General features: G+C 52.3%; 1 protein-coding gene across 15 annotated transcripts in view; it reads left to right on the top strand.

The window, feature by feature from the left end:
* The window catches only part of LDLRAD4 (low density lipoprotein receptor class A domain containing 4), a 387,098-nt gene that overhangs the window by 32,950 nt on the left and 340,279 nt on the right, over positions 1–13,869 (top strand). For 13 of the 15 annotated variants that reach the window (XM_072823333.1, XM_072823344.1, XM_072823219.1 and 10 more), the window contains exon 2: positions 12,915–12,997. The gene's annotated coding sequence lies outside the window, so the exon portion shown is untranslated. Of the gene's footprint in view, positions 1–10,543; positions 10,694–12,914; positions 12,998–13,869 lie in introns of those variants that run through there. The other 2 variants (XM_072823255.1, XM_072823284.1) reach the window with 1 other exon arrangement.

Raw genomic sequence — 13,869 nt, 5'->3', positions numbered from 1 at the left:
TAGACAGTATTGCCTTTCTATTCAAAATTGTGATGAGCATTAAGCGGCGTTTCATACTTTTCTCTGCAAATGGCTGCTCTTTGGATGGTGTGAAGTAACCCCCCATAGCCCTTCCCCTCTTGCAAGACTGGATCTGGATTGATTTTTGCTTGTAGAGCCTTCAGGCTGCATTACTGGGAAAAAAAAAAAATAGTTGAGGGATGTATCTGAGGAAGGCACATGGATGCACTTCACAACCGAGCTGTTTTATAAAAGCATTTGACTACGGTCCTCCCGAGCCTGGAGGCCTCGAGCTGGCTTCAGAAGCAGATTGAGAGTCTCGGGCTGAGGCAGACATTGGCACATTTGAACGGTGACAGGTGCCCCCGCCTTGACGCTGCTGCCCTCTGCCCTCCTCCCACGTCCTCAGCCGTGTGTGGGAGCGGAGGCTCCCAGGCTCTGGTCTTCGCGTTGCTTACGCTCTCCGGGGAGCTGACGCCCCTGGCCCGGGACACCCTCCGAGACCCGCTCCGGACGCCTGGGCTGCCACGACGGACGCGGTGCTGCCTCGTTGGAGAGGCGCAGGCTGGACGTCCCGTGTGGCCGCGGGTCTCAGTGGCCGCCCAGGCCCGTCTCCCGCGGCTCCCTGCTTCGCCCCGTCTCTCTCGCCGACCTTCCTGGCCCCCTGCCTGGAGGGCCGCCCTCCTCCGTCGGGCCGCACAGAGGCACCGGACAGGCGAGCGCCTCTCTGGGCTCCTCTTGGCTCCTTAATGCATAGCAGGAGTGAGCCGTTCGCGGCACGTAGACGCAGGCCGTGCCAACCTCTCCTGTCCGCAGGAGTCCGATCTCATTTGAGCCTCGACTCCCAAGTCAGATGGTTTCTCTCAGTCCCTCGGTGGCGGGGCGGGCGGTGCCCCGGGACGTGCCCCCTGCTGCCCACCCCGTTGCCGGTGGGTCCTGCTGGCTGGGCCTCCTGGGGAGGGCGCCCGGTGCCATCCCGGGGAGCCTGCTCTTCCGTCCCCGTCCCTCCCCCCGTCCCCCCCTCCACACACATCAGTTTCCCTTGGGTTCGGACCTGGTTTTCGAGTGTTGGTGTGTTTAAGGGTTTTAAGGGGGAAGCTCGTTAGGTCCACGTGGATCCCCGCGCCTCTGCGCTCAGGGATTGTGATCATCGGGCAGAGGTGGTGCCCAGGAGCCTGGGCGGTAACGGGACGTCACAACCTCGGAGGCGGAGGCCCTGACACGAACACAGCTCTGCGTAGAGCAGTTTTACAAGCGGCGATTTGGATGTTCCGGTGAGACGGAGACTCTTGACTGGAGGACGGAGCCCCGGCGAGAGCAGGCCGCCTGAGCCCCGGCTGCCTCCTGCCTCCACCCAGGAGGCGACCTTTGGCAACGGCGGCGGCTGGCGAGATGTCGGAAGTCACCGTTTGCCGTCTCAGTCGTGCCTGCGTTTGCAAGATGTGGCTTTCCTGGAAGGCTCTGGCAATCGGCTGTATCAGGGAAATTCTCTGCACCACGTGGACCCAGCACCCTGAGCTCATCAGAGGAATGTCCGGTGCCTCGGGACCCCCTCCGTGCGGCCACCGGGCCGAGGGCGCACACCTGGGACACTGGCAGGTGGCAGAGGAGGGCCCCCCACTTGCTGGGAGGCCGCGCGTCCACTCACCATGTGCCAGGGGTCCGAGAAGAGCGAGCACGGGGACAGTTTGAGCGGGTTGTCGTGTCAAGTCTCCGGGAGAAGAGCCCTGCGCCCGGCCCTTGGCGCGGGGAGCTGAGCGCGTGGCACCAGCAGTCTGTGCCCCCAGCCTGGCCGCACATGCGGGGGGCAGCTGCACCCACCACTCACCTCCGAGGTTGGGGGGACCCAGGGGAGCCCCGTGGGGGGGCCTGGGTGCTCGGCTTCGGCCTCGCGGTACAGGAAGCAGGTCGCGGGCAGGAGAGCTCGTGTGGTTCGACTCCCTGCCTGTCCCTTCCGAGCTGTGATGAGGAACCTGCAGCCCAGGGCGTCCTCTCCCCGGCCGGCGATCTGGAACGTGCTGGGCTGTGCGGGGCGAGATGCTCCGAAGGCTCAGCCCCAGCCTTGTACCACGGGCCCAGCGCTCGGCCATGTCCACGGGCTGCTGGCCGCCCGCTGGGCCTTCCTGTGAGCTCCTCTCCACTGCGACCACGCTGAAGGCCGCAGGGAGGACTACACTGAAGGCCACGGGGAGAACCACCCTGAAGGCCGTGGGGAGGACCACGCCGAAGGCCACGGGGAGGACTATGCTAAAGGCCGCAAGGGAGGACCACGGTGAAGGTTGCAGGGGAGACCACGCTGAAGGCTGCAGGGGAGGACCAGCTGAAGGCCACAGGGAGGACCACCCTGAAGGCCACGGGGAGGATCACCCTGAAGGCCATGGGGAGGACCACGCTGAAGGCCGCGTGGAGGACCAGCTGAAGGCCACGGGGAGGACCACCCTGAAGGCTGCGTGGAGGACCACCTGATGACCGCGGGGAGGACCACGCTGAAGGCCACGGGGAGGACCACGCTGAAGGCTGCAAGGGAGGACCACGGTGAAGGTTGCAGGGCAGACCACGCTGAAGGCCGCAGGGAGGACCAGCTGAAGGCCACAGGGAGGACCACGCTGAAGGCCGCAAGGGAGGACCACGGTGAAGGTTGCAGGGGAGACCATGCTGAAGGCCGCGGGGAGGACCAGCTGAAGGCCGTGAGGAGGACCACGCTGAAGGCCGCATGGAGGACTAGCTGAAGGCCATGGGGAGGACCACCCTGAAGGCTGCATGGAGGACCAGCTGAAGACCGCGGGGAGGACCAGCCTGAAGGCCGCAGGGAGGACCACTCCAAAGGCCACGGAGAGGATCACCGCTGCTGAGCACCACACAGCAGCTGCTTGGGAAGGGCACCGTTCATGGCTGCTGACCCACTGAAACATCCCCCTGCGGGGCCTTCACAGTAAACCCAGACATGCACCTGAAGGCCAAATGACACCGTGTCTCCAGATCCTCAGATGACATCAGTGCCACTCGGCCAGAACCCAAGCAGCCGGGAAACTCCGATAACTGCAGTTTTTTGTCAAGAGGAAAGTAACCACATCTACAAGGACTTGCCACCCCATGAGATGAGCCAATGCGACCCCAAGGTCTTGCCGGGACAGGAGAAGGCTCGGGTGAAGCAGTGAAAGCAAGAGGAAAGGATCCAGGTGGGAGGAGAGGGTGCAAGAGGAAGCCGAGGTGCCGATGGAGAGGACCTCCTCCCCCACGGCCTTCAGTGTGGTCCTCCCTGCGGCCTTCAGGTTGGTCCTCCCCGCAGCCTTCAGCCGGTCCTCCACGTGGCCTTCAGTGTGGTCTCCCCTGCGACCTTCACCTTGGTCCTCCCTGCGGCCTTCAGGGTGGTCCTCCCCACAGCCCTCGGGTGGTCCTCCCCCCCGCGCCGTAACCTTACTCCATCAGAGTTGCTTCACGCTTTGCCCTGAGTGTCCCTTTGTCTCCCTACATCACCGATCTTCGGTCGGACTGCTTTTCTTAAAGACTAAGATGCAGTACACAGAGTAAAACCCTAGAAGTTTTAGGAGCTGTACAGCTTCACATTGTCAATGTGTAAAAATTCTTAAGAAAACTAGCGCTTTGGAAGGAATTCTATGAGAACCGGAACAGCTAAAAGGTAGCAAATTCCTTAAAATAACTAAACTTTGGCTTATAACAAGGTCATTGTTTGGCGGTATCCTGTCTTAAAAACTTTCCAGAGCTAAGAGGAGGAAATGATTTTGAGACAATGTAGCAACTTAAAAAATAAAGACAAGAAATTAGCATTTGCATTATTTGCCAACCACTGCTTTCCTTTCTTCCAACTTTGTACCTCACATTCTGAATAAATTGGATCATGTGAAGAACTAGATTAACTTTACCTTTTTTTTTTAATTTAATTGAAATTGGTTTTGCAGAAGTGGAAATTTGGCAGCAAGTATGGAAACTAGCAAATCAGTTTAGAGTGTTGTGGGCTTCTTAGTCTGATGAAACCCACAAGAATGAGGAAAGACTGCACGGCTTCAAGGAAGTGAAGGCTGCACTCATGTAGGCTTTGCCTTTCTGGAATTTTATTTTTACTCTCACTAATTCGGTAGCATGTAGAACACCATGTCCAAACTTTAGTTGGTTAATAGTGACCTCCAAATGGGTAGAATTTCAACTCCTAATAGTTATTTTTGATGATTTGATGGAGAAAATGCTGGGAAGTATTTTCTAGGAATGGTGTAAAATGAAGAGGACTGTGGTAATTTAAAAGCAACAACCTCAGCAGCACCTGGCTGGCTCAGTCTGTAGAGCATTGGACTTTTGATCTCAGGGTTGTTGAGTTCAAGCTCCACGTTGGGTATAGCTATTACTTAAAAATAAAATCTTAAAAAAATAACAAAAATGAAAGCAACAAAAAAATAAAAATAAAAAAAGAAAGCAACAACAACTGTGATGTAATGGAATATAGGCAATTGGCTGATGATAGCTTTTATACCCAGATGTTGTGTTCTGAGCTTGACCTCTCATGAGGCAGTAGAAGCGTGTGTCTAATTTCAGTTAAAGTGGCCAGTTAACATGGGTATATTTGGAGCATCTGTGTTCCTTTTAAATAAATAGGGTGAGTGGGGGGCGTTTGGGTGACTCAGATGGTTTAAGCATCCGAGACCCTCGATTTTGGCTCGGGTCAGGATCTCCAGGTTGTGAGGTTGAGCCCTGCAGTGGGCTCCATACTGGGTGTGGAACCTGCTTAAGATCCTCTCTCTCCCTCTTCCTGTGCACTACCCTCCACCCCACTCTCTCGGCACTCACTTTAAAAAAAAAGAGGGTAGGTGGGCTTTTTTTGTTGTTGTTTTCACATGATGGTTTTTATCATCCATGTTTTTGCAAGCCAGCTGGAGCCCGGGAAGTCTGTTAGAGCATGGCTAACTTGTACTGTATCCCAGTTGGTAGTATATGAGTTGTCTAAATGGGGTTCCTCTTGACTGGATGGGGGCTCCCAAGTGTGGAACGACGACTGAGTGGAAGCAGAACCAAGGAGATAGAAGTGTATTGACTATGTGGTGAGAGAGCGGTAGGCAGGACAGCCAAGGAGAAGGATGTCTGCAAGGAGGTAGTGGGGGGTAGAGGGTGGATGTGAGGAGGTGTGGACAGTTGTAAGTAGCCCATCAGTCACGGTCACTTAGAACTGATGGATATTTTGAAGTGGGTCACCTGATGGGCCTTTCCTACATTCCATCGCTCAAGCCTTTTAGCCCAAAAGTGGCCTCCACATGAGTCACATCCAAATAGATGTTCTCTTTCCTTCTGCGAGCATTCTATAGGTTTCTGTCGGAGGCCTGGCCCTGCTTTCCAAGTCGATTTCCTCTGCGTGGTTCTTCTGCTCCGTCCCTTACGTACCATCCTCCAGGCTTCCCACGTGGTCCGTTGATGGGCTGCCATCAGCTGAAGCTCACATCACCGTGCTGGTGGATATCACCTGAATACATTCACAGCCGGTGCTGTCTTCCGAGGGGTTTGCTGTGTCCTGGAACACACATTATCGGGGGTGCAGGGAGGGCTGCCCTGATCTGCGAGCAACCCGGTGCTGTCCAGTGCTTTGTTACCGGGTCACTACATTGGCATCCCCCGGGAGCTTGGGAGGAATGAGCACTCTTGGGGCCCACTGCAGTCCCGCTGGGTCTGAATCTGCCCTGCTCTCAAGGCAACGTTACACTCGTCCTATTTTAATGACCATTTACGAGTTTGTCAAAGCCCTAGAAGCCAAAGCCAAAGATCCTTTCGCGGCAGAATCTGTTCTCATTAAGTCACCCCAGAATGCCGGAGACTTTATCAGACGAGTTCCCGCACAGATAGGGCGGATGGGTTGAGCTCTGTTCAGCTGCAGCAGAGAACAGCCAGTTCTTTTCTGCCTTCTGGTCGGTTCGTGAGTCTTGCGGGGCTGTGCTGTGAAGGGTCATCCGTCCGGACACTCTGAGGTTTTACTGGTAGATTAGAGTTTGCTCTTCTCTGCAGGTGGTGAGGGTAGGTGGACAAAGTAAGGGATAGGTGATGTTGTGAGGATTTTTGAGGTTATTAATTAGTAATTAAGTTCCTTAATTACCTAAATGCCCAGGCTAGTGTTTTGGGGCAGATCACAACTCATTGGCAGGTCACGAAATAATTTTAGTCGGTCACAGCCAGCACTCAGAAACAATGTGGTTCACACAGTAAGGCTAAGTATTGTTTTTAGAAATTTAAAAAAAAGTTACACGTATGCACATGTATATAGAGATATTTAATATCATGACTCAGGATACGTGTAGACGTGTAACATGTATATGCGTTTTCATGTGTGTGTGTAGCTGTATGTATATATATACGTGTATATATGGCACGTGATAAAAGTGTTTGAAAGTCCAAAATGACTAGAATCACGGGGGAGTTACAGAGGAGGTATTAAGGAGATATAATCTCTGTAGTGTAACAGGGCAGGGAGGCCAACATAGATGTTTCTTCCTGGCTTAGTTCGCCAAGATGCCAAATACATATCTAGTTATTTATGACAGTAAACATTCTATTTTTTTATAAATTTATTTTTTATTGGCGTTCAATTTGCCAACATATAAAATAATGCCCAGTGCTCATCCCGTCCAGTGCCCCCCTCAGTGCCCGTCACCCAGTCACCCCCACCCCCTGCCCTCCTCCCCTTCCACCACCCCTAGTTCGTTATTTTGAAATATTAGGAAGATAGGGTGTTACGATTTTAAGCCATTGTAGTTCTCAGAGAGCTATTATAATGCCACCGATAGATTTAAATATTTAGAATCTAAGGCAGTGCCGTCGGGACTACGATGACTTTTGGACTTCGTTTGGTTCTCGCTGCTGACTCACAACCGTAGGACCGTCTGTTTTTGACGAGATCGGGCGCGTTCAGGGTGGTATGGCCAGAGATGGACCGTCTGTTTTTGGTGTCGTCACGGTAAATGTTCAGGATCTATGCGTTGATCAAGGAGGCAGCCCTGGAGCCCACCGGGTGCTCACTTCTAGGTTCCCATGTGAGGTTTGGCACGTACTCTCGGTTGCTTAGTCTACTGACGAAGACCTTAGCTACCACTGGGGTTGAGGAGTCTTTTTTTTTTTTTGGCCTCTTTTCAACCTTTGTCCTATTCTTATGTCTTTAGCGTCTGGCACAGGGCTTGGCATGTTTACCTCTGGTAAGTCCTTGTTGAATGAACGCATGACTCTGCAGTAGCTCCTCATTTTTCTTGAGTAAATGCCAAGTACTTACGATTGCCTTTAAGCTCTTGGGCCCCCCATTGCTCCTTTGGCCTCCTCTCCTGATACTTGTGCCTTCGTTCTCTCTGTCCGGCACCTGCTTCTTCCGGGCCCCTCCTGGAGATGCTCTTGCTTAAACATCCAGGTGCCCGGGCGCCTGCTCCCTGCAGCCTTGGCTCCAGCGCTGCCTTCCTCTGCTCGACCGACTGTCCCCCATCTGTGCCCCTCTTCCTGTGTACCTGGCCCTTACCACTTCTTTTTTTTTTTTTTGTATTAAAGCCATTGGTTTTTTTTTAATATTTTATTTTTATTAATGAGAGACAGAAAGAGAGAGAGAGAGAGAGAGAGAGGTAGAGACACAGGCAGAGGGAGAAGCAGGCTCCATGCAGGGAGCCCGACGTGGGACTCGTTCCAGGGTCTCCAGGATCACACCCTGGGCTGAAGGCGGCGCTAAACCTCTGAGCCACCCGGGCTGCCCTAGATCCTTTTTATTTTCTGATAGTCTGTGGTGGAATATTTGGGACATTATGGGTCTCTGAAGCACTGCTGCCTCGCCGGCCTGGCTGCATCTGGCGGCGGCTGAGTCCCAGCTGTGCCTCCCGCTGGGCCAGCCCCGGGCGCGGGACCCCCAGGTGCCAGCCTGGCTCCACCGTAGACTCGTGTGTTCCTGCCCGTGGAGTGTTGGTGACCTTGGGGGTGACCCAAAGGGTCTGAAGGAAGTGTGCTCGCTGGGGATCACTGGTGGCTGTTTCCAAACAGAAACGGGGTTTAAAGATAATATTACAACAAAAATACACCTTAGTTTTGAAAGGAATTCCCAAGAACAAACCTATTCATTTTTTTGATAACTCAGCTTTGGCTTATTTCTTATTATAACCATTTGTTTTGATGGCTCTGTGGGTCTGCTGGTAGGATTGAATAGAGTTCAAATCTTAGCTTTGCTTCTTCTTTTATATTTTTAAATTTTGTGTATTTAATTATCTGACGTGTGCTATGAAGAGCTCTTGGTTGTATTTTGGGAAGGGAAGCTGTGTTAGGGGCCGGCTGGGGAGCGGGCTGGGGGTCAGCGGGACGAGGCCAGCGGGCCGGGGGCGGGGCAGCAGCCTGGGTTCAGCGGGTCGGGGGCAGCAGGATGGGACCAGTGGGTCGGGGGGTCAGCAGGTCAGGGGATGGGGTCAGGGGACTGTGGGTCAGAGGGTCAGTGGATTGGGGGCAGTGGGCTTGGGGGACAGCGGGTTGGGGGGTCAGCAGGTTGGGGGACAGTGGGTTGGGGGGTCAGCGGCCCAGGGGCAGCAAGACGGGGCCAGTGGGCTCGGGGTCTAGCGGGCCGGGGGGTCAGCAGGTCGGGGATCAGTGGGCTCGGGGGCCAGAGGGTAGGGGGCCAGCAGGTCAGGGGACAGTGGGTCGGGGTCAGCGAGTCGAGGTCAGTGGGGTCAGGGGCAGCAGGCTGGGGGCCCCCAGCCGGGGAGCCCTGTGTGATGTGCTGGCCCGGCCGTGTGCCTGCCGGGGGCCCCGCCAAGCGCCGTGACCGTCCCGGCCGCTGCCGGGTCCTGGTGCCAGGCCCTGTCTGCATCCCCGCTGCGCTGCTCCCCGCTGGCCAGGCTCCAGGGGCGCAGAGCCTCGTCGGGGAAGGAAGAGGCGTGCAGCCGGATCTCTCTCTTGACCTCTGTCTGTAGGAAACGTCTTCCTGCACCTTAAAGACAAACTGAGTGGGCGGTGAACGCGCGAGCATCCCCCTCGTTCTCCGGTCCCGCCGCTCAGCATTCCGGCCTCGGGCAGGGGCGGCGATCTCCTGGCTTCTGTCACCTCCCAGGGCACCTGCGCTCTGCCTGCGGGCAGCTCCGGCTTCCCACGCTGGGGCCACGGGCCCAGGTGCCGTGAGCGCTGCTGGGAGCGCGGCGGGCACGTGGCGTCCAGAACCCGGTCTGGGCTGGTGCGGCCGCCGGACAGCAGGGGCAGGTTCCTCAGGAAGTTAGAGCCAGAGCCTCCCGACGGCCCTGCAGGGGCTCCACTGGGTATTTACCCAAAGGGCAGATGTGGGGGTGCAGTGGAATACCAGTAGGGCCTCCCCAGAGGGGAACCCTCCTACCGGCAGCAACATGGACGGGGCTGGGGTCACTATGCTAAGTGAAATAAGTCAGAAATAGGCAAATATTGGCATATGCACGTGGAATTCAAGAAACCAAGCAGGTGAACCGTATGATGGGGCGTAGGAGACAACGACAAAGACCAGCCTGAGGGCTGATGGAGGGAGGCTGGTGGGGTGGCCAGGTGGGTAACGGGCGTTAGGGAGGCACCTTTGTGATGAGCGCTTGGTCTGTAAGTGATGAATCAGCGAGTTCTGCAGAAACCGATATTGCCGCGTGTGTTAACCAAGTAAAATTTAAATTAGGAAAAAGAACAAAAGGAGACGGTCCCGGGTTATGAGGCCCTCGTCCCCCCAGGACGTGCTGCGTCACTTTGGAAAGCGGCCCGCGGGCTCCTCGGGTGCTCCGAGCCGCGGGGCGGGTGTGGGCAGGAGGAGCTCGGCTGGCATCTCCCGACGGCCGGGGCTCCCTGGTTCTCTTTAGGGCCTTTCCTGTGGGGGGGGGGCGGTCCCTCGAGGCTGTGGCCTCCTTTGTGAGGGCGCAGTGTGGATGCCCACGGGCTGTGAAGAGCGGGGCTTGCCTTGGGCTGAGTTCTGTGGACTTAGGGAAAGGCATGCACTTACTAGACCTGTGGGGGGGCAGTGGGGGGAACCAGGCCGTGCGCCTGCGGCCCCTGGGGTAGGCCACTGCTTTCCACGCATAGAGTCGGGCCCAAGACATTTAACATTATGCTGAGAAAAAGAGGTGGATTTATCGAAATTCTCTGCCTCCTAGATCATGGAACTCCTGCTTTTAGGGTTTTTTTTTTTTTTTTTTTTTGGCTTGAGTGTGGAAACTGCTGCCTGAGAGGCTCAGCACCAGGGGATAAACCTGGGAGATAATGTGAAGGTTTGGGGAGTGATTTGTGGGGAGTGGGAATGAATAATACAGCCCTGCCTACAGATTCCAGAAGAGCGTAGGCTTCTGTAGTGAAGGGGGTTCTTATTTCGTAGTCTCTTAGGTCATTTGATTGATTTGAATGTTTTAAAGTGTCTTTTATTAAACCATTCACGTGGAAATCTAAAATAGAGCTTTAGTCACAATCTTCTTTGTAATAGAAAACAATGTATCTTTTAAGGATAGCAGAAACTGAATGTATTTACATATGGAACTTCTTTTTTTTTTTAAAGATTGTATTTATTTAATCACGAGAAACAGAGGGAGAGGCAGAGACACAGACAGAGGGAGAAGCAGGCTCCGTGCAGGGAGCCTGACGCAGGATTTGATCCCGGGACCCCAGGATCACGCCCCAGGCTGAAGGCAGCGCTAACCCCTGGGCCACCGGGGCTGCCCCTCAAACTTCTATTTTAAACAGGCCTTAAGTAAGATCTTGCTTGAATTAAAGATCATTGGTATAAAAATAAAAAATCGTAAAGCACTTTTCATATAGGTTGTCCGGAAGTTGCATTAGCATTTGGTTTCGGAATCAGAGCTGGGTATCTGACCTATACAGGTTTTCCCATGTTGGTTGGGAATGTGTTATTGGTATGAATGGAAAATTAAGAACAAGTAACAAATTCTTACTTTGGGGGAATCCCTGGGTGGCTCAGTGGTTTAGCGCCTACCTCAGGCCCAGGGCATGATCCTGGAGTCCCGGGATCGAGTCCCGTGTCGGGCTCCCTGCATGGAGCCTGCTTCTCCCTCTGCCTGTGTCTCTGCCTCCCTCTGTTTGTCTCTCATGAATAAATAAATAAAATATTTAAAAAACAAAACAAATAACAAATTCTTACTTTGGAAAATTTCTTAGGGATTTTTTGTTTGTTTGTTTTAACTTTTAACTATCAGATAGCTAAATGTCAGAAAAGTGGCAAGGATGTTTGGAAAAGTAGTGACTGCTGAGAAACATTTCTGAGCACTGACTCGGGTTCACAGGTACAATGAGATATAACCAGTTCTGGAGAACTTGTTACTTCTGGGGTAGAGCATGAGGCTAAGCATCTCCTACCTATTTAAAATTAATTTAGAGCTTCTGGGCTCTGTTTTGAAGGTTTGCATACATTCCATTGCTTTGGCCTTTTTAAAAAATGTTTTAATATTTTTAAATTTTTAAATTTTAATTTTTTTTAAAACTGCGCCCCACATATACAATTCTCCTTTTACTTTATTTTTTTATAAATTTGTTATTGGTGTTCAATTTGCCAACATACAGAATAACACCCAGTGCTCATCCCGTCAAATGCCCCCCTCAGTGCCCGTCACCCAGTCACCCCCACCCCCCGCCTACTCCCCTTCCACCACCCCTAGTTCGTGTCCCTGAGTTAGGAGTCTCTCATGTTCCGTCTCCCTTTCTGATATTTCCCACTCATTTGGGAATATAAAAAATAGTGAAAGGGAAAAAAGGGGAAAGGAGAAAAAATGAGTAAATTTTAATTTTAATTTTTTTAAGGAATTATTTATTTGAGACAGAGTATCTGTAAGAGAGTGAGTGAGAGAGTGGGCGCACAAGCAGAGGGAGAAGCTGGTTCCCCTCTGAGCAGAAGCCCGCCGATGCAGGGCTCAGTCCCAGGGCCCCGGGACCACGACTTGAGCCACAGGCAGACTGAGCCACCCAGACGCCCCTCCATTGCTTGGCCTTCGTGCAGTAAACTAGAGATTGATAAATCATAACTTTTAATTTGGCTTATTTAAAAAAAAATGTGAAGGGCCTCCCGGTGCCCTGAGTTTACCTGGAGCTGCCTTGTAAGGCACAAGGTGGTCGCCTGACACGCCCTGGGATGGTGTGACGCGCACTCAGCACACCCACCAGGGTGGGGTGAGGGTGATCGCGACAGATCACATGGCCTGGACCTGGACAAAGTCTGGGACACCAGGCTGGAGGATGTTCTAGCAACAAGGTGAAGGGCAGGTGCAAAGACCGCCTTGAGAAATAAGTGCCTTCTGCTCTCGCAGAATCAGACGTATTTCGTGAGAGGAAAAGGTGCCGCTGGGCCTGCCTCTCTATGCAGTTAAGGATCGTGTGCATCTGTGTGCTCGCAAGGTGATTTGGATTGTTATGATTAAATAATAATAAGTGTCTTTTTGGATGATAAGAGCAGGGCGCCCCTTCTGGCTGCTAGAGAACTGATGGGGGATTTTGTCTCGCTCCGTCAAGTCCCATGGCTCAGATTCTTTTGCTCCAAATCTCCCTTCCTTTCTTTTCTTTCTTTTTTTTCTTTTTTCTTTTTTTAACTTTTTTTAAACTTTTATATTTTTTAATAAATTTATTTTTTATTGGTGTTCAATTTGCCAACATACAGAATAACACCCAGCGCTCATCCCGTCAAGTGCCCCCCCTCAGTGCCAGCCACCCAGTCACCCCCACGCCCCGCCCACCTCCCCTTCCCCCACCCCTAGTTCGTTTCCCAGAGTTAGGAGTCTCTCATGTTCTGTCTCCCTTTCCCTTCCTTTCTTACTCGACGTTTATGCTCTCATTTTATTCGTTTTGGTATTTTTGACCATTATCGTGATAGTTCTCAACTATTTTTTAGAACGTGGGCAAAGAGACAGTGCATTAGGAGAAACCAAGAGACGGTTCGCTGAAATTCTTTATTTTTTCCCTTTTAGCACAGATACTTGTAACACCGCATGGCGGTCTCCTGATCGGACCATTTTCAAGAGCTCACGTCACCCTTCCTACAGCTTAAAAGGTGAGTAGAACTTAAGACTCTTCTCTTTGATGAAGTCTGTGAGGAGGCAGAGCTCATCGCAGCACCGACATCGTGAGTTGCTGGGCCTCTGAGAAAGTCGTGCAATTTCTAGGCACGAAAACGATCTTACTCATGTGGCTTTTCTGATGGGAAGAAAGTCGCATGACATCACACTAACTGTGGCCTTTCTTTTCTGTTTGTGATTTACCTTGAGCTGTGAATGTACATAGAATACGTATTTCTAGACTTACTAAAAGAAAATCTTACTATTCAACTTGTCTTCATTGCTGAGCCTGAGTATTTAATGTGCAGATACTTAAAGACATTGTGAGATCAGTGGAAAATGGGATTCTTTAATTCTCATTCTAAATTCTGTGTTTTGTTTGATTTCCCACTTCCTAAAATGGGGATAATGATGGGATTGCCGTGAGAAATAAGTGAGCCATCATACGTAGTAATATGGTATCTGGCACATAGCGTACACTAACTAACTAAATACTAATTCCTGTTTCTTTCTTATCTGTTGTGACATCAGGCAGGCAGGTGTTTCTGTCTCTGTATTGGTAGCACGTGTGGCTTATTCAGACCCTTGAATTTAAATGGACTTTTCACAGTCTGGAACCTTCCTCAAATTGTCGGTGTTACGCAGCATGCCGTGTGTAGCCGTCTACACACACCCTGAATCCGGGTTGGGGGCAGTTCCCCTCTGTGGTCAAGTGAATGCAGTTCATACGTATTTCTTTCCCGAGTGGAATTTACCACCAGATACCTGAAATATATTTTGCTTCCAGGTATTTTACTGTCAGATATTTGAAGCCCATTTGATGGGCTGTCCTGGGGTAAGTGATGAGCTTTCACTGGGGAGCACCTGG

This window comes from Canis lupus, chromosome 1, assembly GCF_048164855.1.
Source record: "Canis lupus baileyi chromosome 1, mCanLup2.hap1, whole genome shotgun sequence".
NCBI lineage: Eukaryota > Metazoa > Chordata > Mammalia > Carnivora > Canidae > Canis > Canis lupus.
The sequence above is the reverse complement of the archived record's forward strand: the minus strand, read 5'-3'. Positions and strand labels throughout refer to the sequence as shown.